The 13,203-nt window shown below is 48.7% G+C and overlaps 1 non-coding gene and 2 pseudogenes across 1 annotated transcript; all 3 read right to left on the reverse strand.

Annotated features, from left to right (window-relative positions):
* Positions 1-2,303: 2,303 nt before the first annotated feature.
* Positions 2,304-2,520, reverse strand: LOC123360618. Its single transcript, XR_006576046.1, has one exon. It is a non-coding gene; the product is annotated as a small nucleolar RNA U3 (small nucleolar RNA).
* A 3,112-nt stretch (positions 2,521-5,632) lies between these two features.
* Positions 5,633-5,809, reverse strand: LOC123360613 (annotated as a pseudogene).
* Positions 5,810-9,589: 3,780 nt separating this feature from the next.
* LOC123360611 lies at positions 9,590-9,779 on the reverse strand (annotated as a pseudogene).
* Between the last annotated feature and the right edge of the window lie 3,424 nt (positions 9,780-13,203).

Raw genomic sequence — 13,203 nt, forward strand, 5'->3', positions numbered from 1 at the left:
CATGCTCTATGCCCAGAGGCCTTTATTCCTCCAGGCTGCAAGGACAGAGGGGCTGTCAGGAAGTTGCCCCTTCAAACCCACACACAAAAAGGCCCTTCTGAGGAAAGGGAAAATCCTGCAGAGAAAAAGTAACATCAAAGAGGACATGAGAAAGACAGTTTAAGATCTTCATGAGTAGTTTATCACCTGACCACGGATTTGAACTGTGGATCCTCAGATTAAAAGTCTGATGCTTTACCAACTAAGCTAGTCAGGCTCGTGAAGCACAGGTGCAAGTGGGTGCAGAGGAGAAACTAGTCAAGAAAACAAGAGCAAGAAACAATAGGGGAAACCTGCTGCTCTCTCTGGCCCAGTCAACACTACGAGTTTATATCAAAACGTCTGTTAGTCTATAAGGTGCCACAAGACTCTTTGCTGCTTCTACCAACTGAGCTAGCCAGGCTCACATAGGAAAAGTGCAAGTTGGTGCAGAGGTGAAGCTAGTGAAGAAAATTCTTGGGTGAGTTCCCAAAGCCTGAAGGGTCAAAAATATTGTCACGGGTGGTTCAGGGTATATGTTCACCCCCCAAAAGCAAACGGAAAAAAATTGTTTCTCGCCTTTCTTTAATGTCACCGTATGTCTACTGGATGCTGCTGGCAGACGCAGTGCAGCAGCGCTACACAGCAGCATCCCCTTTCTTTCCCTTCCTGAGGGCAGATGATATCGGAGGACTGATATCTGTCATTGTCGTCCCGTGAGTGCTCCTGGTTGGCCTTAGTGAGGTCAGCCAGGGGTGCCTGGGCAAAAATGGGAATGACTCCCAGGTCATTCTCTTCTTTAAGCTTTGTCTAATGGAGATTCAGTCCTGCCTGGAATATCATAGCAGGTGGAGGCTGCCCTCCCCTTCCTGCCTTTGAATTCTACTTGCAGAGGCAATAAAGTCAGTGTTGTTTCAAATTCATGTACTCTTTATTACTTCATCACACAAATGGGGGGATAACTGCCACAGTAGCCCAGGAGAGATGGGGGAGGAGGGAAGCAATGGGTGGGGTTGTTGCAGGGGCACCCCCTAGAATAACATGCAGCTCATCATTTCTGCCAGATGTCTGGGGCTCGGACCTGGAGCAGCCATTTGCTTCTCTAGTTCTTTAGTAGGCTTGCCTGATAGTTTAGCCAGGACTGCCTCTCCATTAGACAAAACTTAAAGAAGAGAATGATCTAGGAAGGCATTCCTATTTTTGTCCATATGCCCCCAGTCAACCTCACTGAAGCTAGCCAAGAGCACGCATGACAGCAGCAAACAGTACAGTATAACTTGCAACTATCATTGTCAATTAGCAAAGCAGCAAACAGTACAGTATGGCTAACAACCATCTTTGCTAACTTGCAAAAGGCAAGGGGATGCTGCTGTGTAGCACTGCAGTACCGCGTCTGTCAGCACCATCCAGTAGACATACAGTGACGGTGAAAAAAAGTCTGAACGGGCTCCATGGTTGCCATGCTATGGCGTCTGCCCGGGCAATCCAGGGAAAAGGGCGCGAAATGATTATCTGCCGTTGATTTCATGGAGGGAGGATTGACTGACGACATTTACTCAGAATCACCCACAACACTGTTTTTGCCCCATCATGCACTGGTATCTCAACCCAGAATTCCAATGGGTGGGGGAGACTGCAGGGACTATGGGATAGCTATGGGATAACTACCCACAGTGCAATGCTCTGGAAATCGATACTAACCTCAGTACATGGGCGCACACCGCCAAATTAATGTGCTTAGTGTGGCCGCATTCACTTGACTTTATATAATCTGTTTCCAAAAACCGGTTTCTGTAAAATCGGAATAATCCCATAGTGTAGACATACCCTGACACAGCTTTAGAACCCTCTACCCACTATATGGCCAAGAGACAGCAACTCTCAGATCCTGTGTGGATTGTCTGATGGGCTTGGGGCCAAGAGCAAACTGCGTACCCCCTGCCAGAGCAGAAGAAGTAAAAAATAGGGGCTTCCTAAAAAATGGGAAGGGAAGAAGAGAGAAGCAAGTGGAAAAGGAAGAGAACGTGCAGACACAGAACCCTACCTAAATTCTGAAATAGATTACAAGAAAAAAAAGAGAGAGCAGCATAAAGAAAACTTAAAAAACTTTCAGTAAGAACTGAATTAGAAACCTTTAAAACACCAGTTTTCACACTACCTTTACTTTTCTTCCAAATTCTACCAAAAGAAATTAAGACTTTCCACTAAACAACAGCTTTAAGCAAGTTCAGATGACAGAAAAGAAAACCAAAACATTTATTTTTAAATTTGTTTTATAAGGACTAACCACTCAGTCTGTGTTCTCTTCTTCTCAGTTTCCTAAAAGGAAAGCAAGAACAGTCATCAATAGCAGACAGCAGATGCATTAAAGCAACACTGTCCACTCCCTTCATGCTCAGAAAAGAACACTTTAACACTTCATTGTGGTTAGCAAGGTCAAACACTTTCAACCACAATTCTCTAGTTACAAACTATAGAAATGATCCCTGAAAGTATAGTCTTATAAAGCTGTGCTCAGCTACACACCCAGGCTAATGTGCACAAGCTTTCTTCCCATGGTGAATGTTTTCATACAAGGGGTTTCACCCCCAGCGAATTAAAGACCAAAAATCTAAACCCAGGTTCCCATTTCATTAAAGCACAATTGAGACAGCTTTAGAACACTGGCCATTAGAAAATGTTTATGTCGCTATTTACAGAAACACACCTCCTGATTAGCATGTGGAGCTCCTAGCAACTAATCAAACCCTCTTGCTTTGCCATACCTCTCACAGGCTCTTCCGTACCACATGACAGCTTGTCAGGCACAGACAATCCGGACGGGTCAGCCCTTTCTAGCATGATCCGCAGCTGTTTCTCTCTGGCTTGCTCTCAAATTCATCTGCACTAGAAGTTTTTGCAGGGTTCTATGTTACCGGTGGTACCTGCACTAAATCAGTGGCTCTCAACCTTTAGAGACACCTGTACCCCTTTCAGGAGTCTGATTTCTCTTGCATACCCCCAAGTTTTACCTCACTTAAAAACTACTGGCTTACATAATCAGATGCAATATTTATAAAAATAAATCACTTGAATATAAGTATTGTACTTACATTTCAGTGTATAGTATAGAGAACAGTATAAACAAATCAATGTATGAATTTTAATTTGTTACGAATTTGCTAGTGCTTTCTATGTAGCCTGTTGTAAAACTAGGCAAATATCTAGATGAGTTGATGTACCCCCTGGAAGACCATTGGATACCCCTGTTTGAGAACCACAGCACTAAATCACCCTTACTTTTAGAACTGGTGCCATTTGAACCAAGGCATTCTGAACCATTTCCGTGCTAGCAGACAGTGGCAACACAGCTGCACTAGGTCTGTTGTTCCTCCCTGCACAATTCCCACTTGGAAAGAAGATTTCTTGTCTGACCCTATTTACTATTGTGAGCTGCATAGGCAACTTTCTCTGTGTTATTTGAGCAGAATCCACACACTATATACTACCTGTATGGCCCTGAGGATGCCACATCGGCCGCAGCTGCTGATTGGGGCACAGGTTGAGAATCACTAGTCTATAATTTTGCAAAGTCCATTGCCACAGGCTTTTTCCCCCATGTCTGCTGTGAGACAAGAGCACATGAAATTCATAGCAATATAAATATGAGTGAAACCACCCAAATAGATTTACATAAAAACTAGACAGTCTCATTTTAAAACAAAGAAAAACACAGGCCACACAGGGAGTGGCACAAGAGTCTCAAATGATTTATACCCTCTCCTACCGCCATTCAGCATAAGAATTAACCTAAATGGATCATGACTATTTACATAGAGCATCTTTCTCCTACAAAGACAAAAGGTTGAGGCTGTTCCCCTTCACATTTGAGGGGCAGGGGGGGAGGAGTAGAAGGATTTAGATGCTCAATCCACTTCAGATTAGGAAAGAAACCAAGCAGATTAATGATTTACTCAAAACCCACCCCAGCAAAAAGAAAACCAGACTATCTGCACCTAAGCGCTATACAAGTTTCTAAATAAAGCTATTATATCTAACCTTCCTCATAACTAGATTTCTGGTACACTACAAAAACTCCTTCTTTTATTCAGTATACAAAGCCTAACCACTCAGTCTGTGCTCTCCCCTCTCGCTTTTCCAACTAGCAGTCTATACTGTAACTCCTCACTTAACCTTGTAGTTATGTTCCTGAAAAATGCCACTTTAAGCAAAATGATGTTAAGCGAATCCAATTTCCCCATAAGAATTAATGTAAATGAGGGGGTTAGGTTCCAGGGAAATTTTTTTCACCAGACAAAAGACTGTGTGTGTGTATATATACACACACACAGTATAAGTTTTAAACAAACAATTTAATACTGATACACAGTGATGATGATTAGCTCAGCTTGCTGAGACCCCAGCTGCTGCAAGCTCTCTCCCTCCTGAGCCCTGCTCTATGGAAGATGGGGTAAGCGGGGTGCAGGAGCAGGAGGTAGGGGGACACCCTGACATTAGCCCCTCCCCCAGCAAGCAGGAGTCTTGGGGAGCAGCTCCAAGGCAGAGAGCAGGAGCAGCACATGGCAGTGGGGGGAGGGACACATCTGAACTGCAGGCAGCTGCTGCACAGGGAACTTAGGGGAGTGGGGAGCTGATAGGGGGCTGCCGGTCCATCCTGGTTCCAAGCCCCCACCAGCTAACTGCAACAGGCTGCTCTTTGTGAAAGCAGGAGACAAAGCAGGCGGCTGCCAAACAACATTAGAAGGGAGCATTACACAACTTTAAATAAGCATTTTCCCTAACTGATCAGCAACATAACGAAACGTTAACCAGGCTGACTTTAAGTGAGGAGTTACTGTAGGAGGGTTTAGGTCAGCTCAGCTACGTCTCTCAGGGGTGTGGATTTTTCGTTCACCTCAGACAGAAAAAAAGAAAGTAACAGAAAAGAGAAGAAATAAGATGGGAAGGAAAACACCCAGTGGGGCATGGGAGATGCTGACAGATGCAAATCCCTCATCAAACCCCTCCCCCCCATGCCCTTCATTGTCTCCTCCACCCATTCCAGGGTTCCCCAGTCTTTCTCCATGGCAGGGGTTCTGTGTGATTGATTCCACCCATAGCAAGGTCCCCCATTCTCCCCAATGGCAGGGGCTCTGTGTGAGCCGCTTTTCTCCCCATTCCACCCTCTACTCAATATACGGCCAGGAGACAGCAACTCTCAGATCCGGGGTGGATTGTCTGATGTGCTTGGGGCCACGAGAAAACTGCACATTCCCTGCCAGAGCAGTAGGAGTAAAAATAGGGGTTCCCAAAAAATGGGAAGGGAAGAAAAGAAAAGCAGAGAAGAAAGTGGAAAAGGAAGAGAACGTGCAGACACCGGACCCTACCTAAATTCTGACACAGATTACAAGAGAAAAAGATATAGCAGCATAAAGGAATATTAAAAATGTTTTTAGTAAGTACTGAACTAGAAATCTTTAAAACACCACTTGCACACTAGGTTTACTTCTCTTCCAAATCCTATCATAACAAATGTAAGTTTTGCCATTAAACAGACTATCAGCAAAAATTGTAAACAGATTAATGCAACAGAAAAACCCAAAAACATATTTTTCAATTTGCTTTGCAAAGTTTAACCACTCAGTCCGTGTTCTCCCTCTGCTGGCTTCCCCAAAAGAAAACAGGAAAAGTCATCAATAGCAAAGAACAGCTCCATTAAAACAACAAGGGGTGCTTGCTTCACACTTAAAAGAGACAGTATAACTTTCCTGCTGGTTAACTAAAACAGACACTTTCAACTTAGATAATTTTTACCTCCAGGTTCCCAAGGCACAGACCAGGTTTGCATCTTGAGGCCAAAAGACCAAAAACATCAAGACACTTGATCATGGCCTTGGATAAGCCAAGAGACTACTCACCCCATCTGCGCTCAAAGAGCCTACACTTCTTAATCACAAATTTTAGAAACAATCCCTGAAAACACAGTTTTATTCGGCTACAAACCCACAGTAATGCGCACACGCTTTTACCCCACGGTGAGTGTTTTCATACAGCGGGTTTCACCCCCAGCGAAGTAAAGGACACAAATCTAAAGCCAGGTGCCCAGGGGCGGCTCTACAAATTTGGCCGCCCCAAGCAGTCATGCCCGGGAGGCACCCCCGAGCCGCGGGAGCAGCGGACCTCCCGCGGGCATGACTGCGGAGGGTCCGCTGGTCGCGCGGCTCGGCTGGACCTCCCGCAGCTGCGGGCGGTTCGCAGGTCCGGCGGCTCTGCTGGAGCTGCCGCAGGCATGCCCGCGGGAGGTCCAGCCGAGCCGCGGGACCAGCGGACCCTCCACAGTCATGCCGGCGGGTGGGCCGCGGCGCCCGGGGCTCCGGTGGACCTCCCGCAGGCATGACTGCGGCAGGTCCGCCGGCCCAGCCTGCCGCCCCCCCGGGAAAGGGCCGCCCCAGGCGGGTGCTTGCCGCGCTGGGCTCTGGAGCCGGCCCTGCAGGTGCCCATGTCATGAAGCACACTCGAGACAGCTTTAGCCCCCTGGCCATTAGAAGAGGTTTATGTCGCTATTTACAGAAACACGCCTCCTCATTAGCATGCGGAGCTCCTACCGACCAATCAAACCCTCTCGCTGTTACTGCCTGAACCTGCCCCGCCTCTCACAGGCTCTGCTCTAGCACGTGCCGGTGCCGGCGCCGCGCCCGTTTCCCCGCAGGCGGAGCGCGGCCCGGCGCAGCTCTGCCCGCCCGGGGCTGCGGCTGGTTCTCTCCGGTTCCTCGGCACTAGAGACTTCGCGTGTCACGTGACCGGGGGCAGGCGCCGCCTCTGGCTGCTCCGAGACTGGAGCATCCCGGGGGGGAAAAACCAGATGGGTCATTAGTGCCCAGCAGCAGCCCCCGCCCCCTCCACGCCCTCCCCCAGCGCCTCCTGCCCGCTGACAGGGAGGGAGGGAGAGGAGTTGGACGCGGGAGTGGGGCATTGGGGAAAGGGAAGGGGTGGGGCCTGGGAGCAGCCCGGGGGGGGGGCAGCCCCCCAGCATAGTGGAAACTCGGTGCCCCTACATCCTACTAGTGCAACCTCAACCAGGGCCGCGCGGGGGGGGGGCAAGTGGGGCAATTTGCCCCAGGCTCCGGGTCCCGCAGGGGCCCCCACAAGAGTTTTTCGGGGCCCCTGGAGCAGGGTCCTTCACTCGCTCCGGGGGCCCCAGAAAACTCTCGCGGGGCCCGGGCCCCCGGAGCTTCTTCGCTCCCGGTCTTCGCTGACGGGGGGTCCTTCCTCTCCGGGATAGAAGGACCCCCCGCCGCTGAATTACTGCTGAAGCGGGACCCGCCGCCGGAGTGCAGCCAGATCTTCGGCGGTAATTCGGCGGCGGGGGGGGGTCCTTCTGTTCCGGGACCCACCGCCGAAGTGCCCCGAAGACCCGCGGTGGGGTCTGCACTTCGGCGGCGGGTCCCGCTTCGGCAGTAATTCGGCAGAGGGGGGTCCCCGCCGTGGGTCTTTGGGGCACTTTGACGGCGGGTCCCGGAACGGAAGGCCCCCCGCTGCCGACTTACCGCCAAAGTGGGGCCCCCCGCCGCCGAAGACCCCAGGCCCCCGGAATCCTCTGGGCGGCCCTGACCTCAACCATTTAAATGCTGCAAAGCAGAGGCCGAGCAGCAGGATTTGGTTCAATTGCTGCTCTCAGCACAATTCCTCAACGCTGTGCACGGTGTATCCAGGAGACAGCAAGTCTCTAGTTTTGCAATCATATCGCCACGATTTTCCCCCTTGAAACAACAGCACCCATAATTCATAGCAATCTAAATATCAATAACTGTTAGTGAGCCTAGCCAAATAGTCTTGAATGAAAGCTAGAGAGAGCTGCCATTGGAGTCATGTACTGTACACGTTTGCTTCCCTGGAGAGTATTCGGTAAAAATCTGTAGAGGTGTAAAAGGTATTTAACTACAGTCTCTTTCTCCTGAAAAGTGGGAAAAGGCAAAAGCTTAAAGCTGCCTGTAGGAGAATTTTCAAAGCCATACAAGTGATCTGGACACTCAATTCCCACTGATTTCTAAACTGGTTTTCAAAATCCCTCACCACAAACAAATAAAAAGAAAGGCTGAGTGAGCAAACCCCTCACAACAACGCATAGAAAAACTAAGTATTCTATAGATTTAGAAACAAAACCAGCTGTTATAAACTTCCCAAAGCATAATTTAAAAAGTCATATTTTAAAGCTTTTGCATTCATTGGTTTAATACAACCCCTCCCCCCCCCCGCAAGTCTATGCTGTCTCCCTCCTGCTTCTCCAGCGGGAAGAAGCAGCGGGCATCAGCGCCAGACAGCAGCTGCATTCAAGCAATCCCGCCTATTCGGTGCCTGATTGGAAGAAAACCTTGTAAAAATCGTCCTCCAACAATCTCTTTCGAAAGCACGTCTCTAGCTAAGCGCCGGCCATTTCTCCTGCACAGACACCCTCCCTACTGCCAGTCCCCGGCTACCCTGATTAACGTCGTAATGATTCGTTTTTTAAAACAAGTGGTCACGAAAGAAAATGGATCGTACCTTTTGCAAACAGCTTTTTTGTCAGCAGATGGCCACGTTCTTCACAGCAGTGGGGGGAGCACACTTTGTAGTTTGTACAGGTCGAGTTTATTGCCCGCCCCAGAGGCTCCTAGCACCCCTCAGTTCCCTCCCACAAGCTCCCTATGTGCCCTCTCCCATCCCACTCTTTTTAGGGACTCCCTGAAATTCCCCCAGTCTCAGACCTTACCAGAGAATCTCTGCACCCTTATTCTCCCCATACCAAGTTCCCCACATTTCTTCCCACACCAAAGGCTCTGTTCACACCCACTTCCCCATGGCAGGGACTCTGTGTTTCCTCTATTCCCCCATGCCGGGGTCTTTGTGTGCCCTCCCTTCCCCCCATGCCAGGTTCTTCCAATCTCCATAGGACTAGGGGGTCTTGTGTACCTCCACTTATCCCCTCGCTTCATTTCAGGGCCCCCATTCTCTCCACCACTGTAGAGACTGTGTGCACCCCTATTTGCCTCTTCTCCCCCATTCCTCCCTCCTTCCCAAACCAAGCTCTCCCAGTCCCCTTACCTGCCAGGGGTTCTGTGGGTCCCATTTTCTCCTCCCCCACTTCCACCCTACAGCCTGTACTAAGGGCTCAGAGAGGCTCCGAGAAAGTTGCATACCAACGAACTGGCAGAGCATTAGGGGTAGAAATAGGGGCTACTCGAAACGGGGGAGAGGGTGGAGAAAAGAAGAAAAAGTGGAAAGTGGAGAGCACTTGCAGAATTAATATCCATGAGCCTATTACTTTAAACTAGAATGAGGGAGGACAAAAGAGAAGGACACTGCATTAAAAGGTGGACTTAGAAGTTCAAGCAATTAGAGGTTCAATTAAGCAACTGTTTAAATAAAAACTGTTGTATTTTTACACTGCATTTTCTTCTCTCATGCTATTAGAAAACTCGCTGAAAAATACCCACATCCTCCCACAATACAGAAGCAATAATATTAGTTACAGTCACTACATCCCTTCTCTAAATATACACATCAGAAACAAAAGTTAAAACACCAACTTCAAAAAATGTTTTTTAAAATAATTTATACAGTCTGTGTTCTTTCCCTTCTACCCCCCAGAGGGAAGAAAGAAAAATCATCAATAACAGAGAACAACTGCATCAAAGCAATACTGCTTACTTGCTTTACACTCAGGAAAAAGCACTTTAACTCATCCTCGTAGTTAGGGAGACCAAGCACTTTGTGTTAAAACAACCTCCCACGGCTATAGTCTAACGTCTAGAGTGCCTATATTTAGTGGTTACAATGTGTAATTTAATATATCAAATCTCCCTATGATCACAGAGACAGCGAGACTGACAAACAGCACACTGTATGCATGTCTCATTGTGGCACCTAACGTATGAAGAAACTTTTTTAAATGCCCTCTTTAGCTTCTGTTACAAATAAACGTCTTCCCGAATTTCACCAATCACTTCTTCTAACTAACAGAGGAACACCCCTTCAGCCAGTCAGATATTTCTTCCATAGCTCGTTCTCATAGAGGCAGGACTAACAAACTGGAACTGGCTCCGTAGGAATGATGCATCGGAACAGTTACGCACAAGCAGCAGGCATTGCAAGAGCCGAAGGTGCTGACGTGCTTCAGAAGAGATGTACACAGTAAGCAATCCGCTCTTAAAGCAATGACGTCTGTTTTCCAGAGATCTCCATTAGGCCTGCTCTACACTATGTGTTTATACCAAATTTAGCAGTGTTAAACCGAATTAACCCTGCACCCTTCCACACACCGAAGCTCTTTACCCCCAGTCGGGGCTATTGCAGATTATGTATTCCTTACGCCACCCGATCTTAAACCGGCTGCCCAGCTCCCAATGGGGTCCAAACCCCAAATAGATCCCTTTTACCCTCTATAAGCTGTAAAATCCTGTTACAGGGCAGCTGCCTTGCAGCCTGCACAGCTGCCTGCCAGTGCGAGAGCTTGTAAGGCACTAATCCGGATAGTGGCAGCTGGGTAGCAAGCAAGTTAAAAGCCAGCAGAGTGGCACAGTGGGAGCATGCTGGGCCCAGAAGTTGATGGATCAAAACCATCCTCTGCTATGCATGGGCTTGTTTCTTTTCCCTCTGGGTCTTCAAGTGAGGCAATGACCAGCAGAGCACCAAGAGCCTAGGCCATGAGGTGGCTGAGGCAGTGGCCTGCCAGGGAGCTCCCTGGCACCTCTGGCTGCCTGGGCTGAAGGCAAGAGGCAGGCCTGGGCGTGGCCAGGGCCTCCTGTCCCGGAATGAGGCTGCAGTGTTTCCTGGTCCCCTTTTCCCACCCACACCAGCAGGCGGTTGCTGGTGTGGGAGGCTCTCGGGATGCCAGGCAGCGCTGTGTGTGTGGCTGTCAGGGGAAAGAGCCGAGGCTCCCAACTGTGCGCCATCAGCCAGGGCGGGCCAGGCTGCGGACGTGACTCAGGCTTGGGCAGCCTGGCTGCGCTTTCCTGACGAGGCATGAGGCAGGCCAAGAGCTTTGCACAGCGTACAGGGAAGTGGGAGGGAGGCATCTTTGAGCCGGCGTGTCTCGTCCGCTTCTCCCTTGCCACTTGGGCGGAGGCGGGAAGGGAGCGAAATGTTCCCGGCTGAAAGTTTCTGTGCTCGGCCTTGAGGATTAAGCCTGAGCCTCTGGCACGGCTGCTGGGAGATGGGTTTCTGAATGGCATCCAGCCTGCTCTTCGGGCCACCAGCTGAAAGCACTGAGGCCAAGAGGCAGCAAAACAGGACCTTTGAGGCTCCCCATAGACCTCAGGGAAGCAAGACAGGCTTATCACAGTCCCTGGGTGGGCTCAAACTACCAGCCTTTCAATTAACAGCTGAACGCACTGACCCATTGCACCACAAAGACACAGACAGGCAAGGCTGTATTGAGCACAAAAGTCAGGAATCAGCTCAGGGTACGTATAGCACATGCATGCAGGGGTTAGACAAGCAACAGCAAGGAACTGGACTGGTATGGAGCAAAAGTTCTGTGGGAAGGAACCGAAAAGAGCATTGGGGCTGCGGTATAGCGCTTGCAGACACTTTCTTTGGCCTGTTTTCCTATAAGAGTTAGCGTGAGAGATTGCTAGTCACAGGTCAGTGGGTGGGTTTGTGCAAACTAGGAGTGTAGAGAAACCAGCAAGAGGAAGGAGGCTGAAAGACTTCTCTGGCTTTGAACAGAATTGTGCCTTAATAGTTCTTGCTTTGAAGTTCTCCATTGGCGTCATTTCTGTGAAGTGATCCTCACTTAGAGTTACCTAGTTCTCAAAGTCATGTGAATGGTGTTTGGTGCGTGTCCGGGAGCTCGTCATGGCAAGGTAAAAAGTGGTGGGGGCAGAGGTGCTGTGTAACATCCAAGGGTGTCAGCATTGATGCTTGGTTCTTTAGAGCTCAGATCAAAGGATATATTCCCACTGACTTAGGGGTAATAATAATTGGTCTATTGGGCTTTGATTTATTGTGTCTTGTTTAGATATAATAAATCAATACCCAAATATGTTTTAGTTGACCCTTGATCAAAGAGTATATTCACACTATCCCCTGGGTTGGTGGGTGACAATTGATTGCTTGGGCTTTGGTTTGTTGTGTTTTGTCTGGATGTAATAAATCAATCCCCAAATGTGCTTTTGTTGACTCTGAAACTTTACTAGGATAAGAGATAGAAGTGGAGTGGATGGGGGAGCCACAGCTGTCAATCCTGTGCTGTGAGAACAGGAGATAATCCAAAATAAGATATATCAACTTCAGCTACACTGTTCCTGTAGCTGAAGTTGTGTATCTTACATTGACACCCCCCTGCCTCAGTGTAGACCAGTCCAAAGTGTAAGTAGTCTCTTAGCCTATCCAAGGCTGTGATCAAGTGTCTTGGGGTCTATATACACTATGAAATTAGGTCACATTTATAGAAGTTAGTTTTTTAGAAATTGTTTTTATACAGTTGATTGTTTGTGTCTCAACACAAAGGGCTCTAAGTGCATTAAGTCAGTGGACTGCGTCCACAGTACCGAGGCGAGCGTCGACATCCGGAGCGTTGCAATTTGGGTAGGTGTGGGTAGCTACCCCACAGTTCCTGCAGTCTCCGCCATTGGGATTCTGGGTTGAGATCCCAATGCCTGATGGGGCAAAAACAGTGTCGTGGGTGATTCTGGGTACATGACATCAGATCCCCCTCTCTCTCCCTCCCTCCATGAAAGCAACAGCAGACAATCATTTCACACCTTTTTTCCTGGGTTACCTGAGCAGACGCCATACCCCGGCAAGCATGGAGCCCGCTCAGCTCACCATCAACGTACGTCTCCTGGATTCTGGCAGACATGGGACTGCATTGCTACACAGCAGCAGCTCATTGCCTTTTGGCAGCAGAAGGTGTGTGTTATGATTAGTAGCCATAATCATCCTAGGTGCTCTTTTTGCTGATCTTAGTGAAATCAGTTGGGGCACCTGGGCAGACAAAGGAGTGACTCAGCCAGGTCATTCCCATCTTCTGCCAAGCACCTAGGAGATGATGATGACTAACAGTTATACTGCACCATTTGCTACCAGCCTAAGATGTAAAAGCTAGATGAATCAAAACAAGAAATTGACTTGATTTGTTTTGTGAAATCAATGGCCTGCTAAACCCAGGGTTTTGAGTTCAATCCTTGAGGGGGCCATTCTGTATGACAGTTGTTTGTGTTTCTC

The sequence above is a fragment of the Mauremys mutica genome, unplaced genomic scaffold, assembly GCF_020497125.1.
Source record: "Mauremys mutica isolate MM-2020 ecotype Southern unplaced genomic scaffold, ASM2049712v1 Super-Scaffold_100290, whole genome shotgun sequence".
Classification (NCBI taxonomy): Eukaryota; Metazoa; Chordata; order Testudines; family Geoemydidae; genus Mauremys; species Mauremys mutica.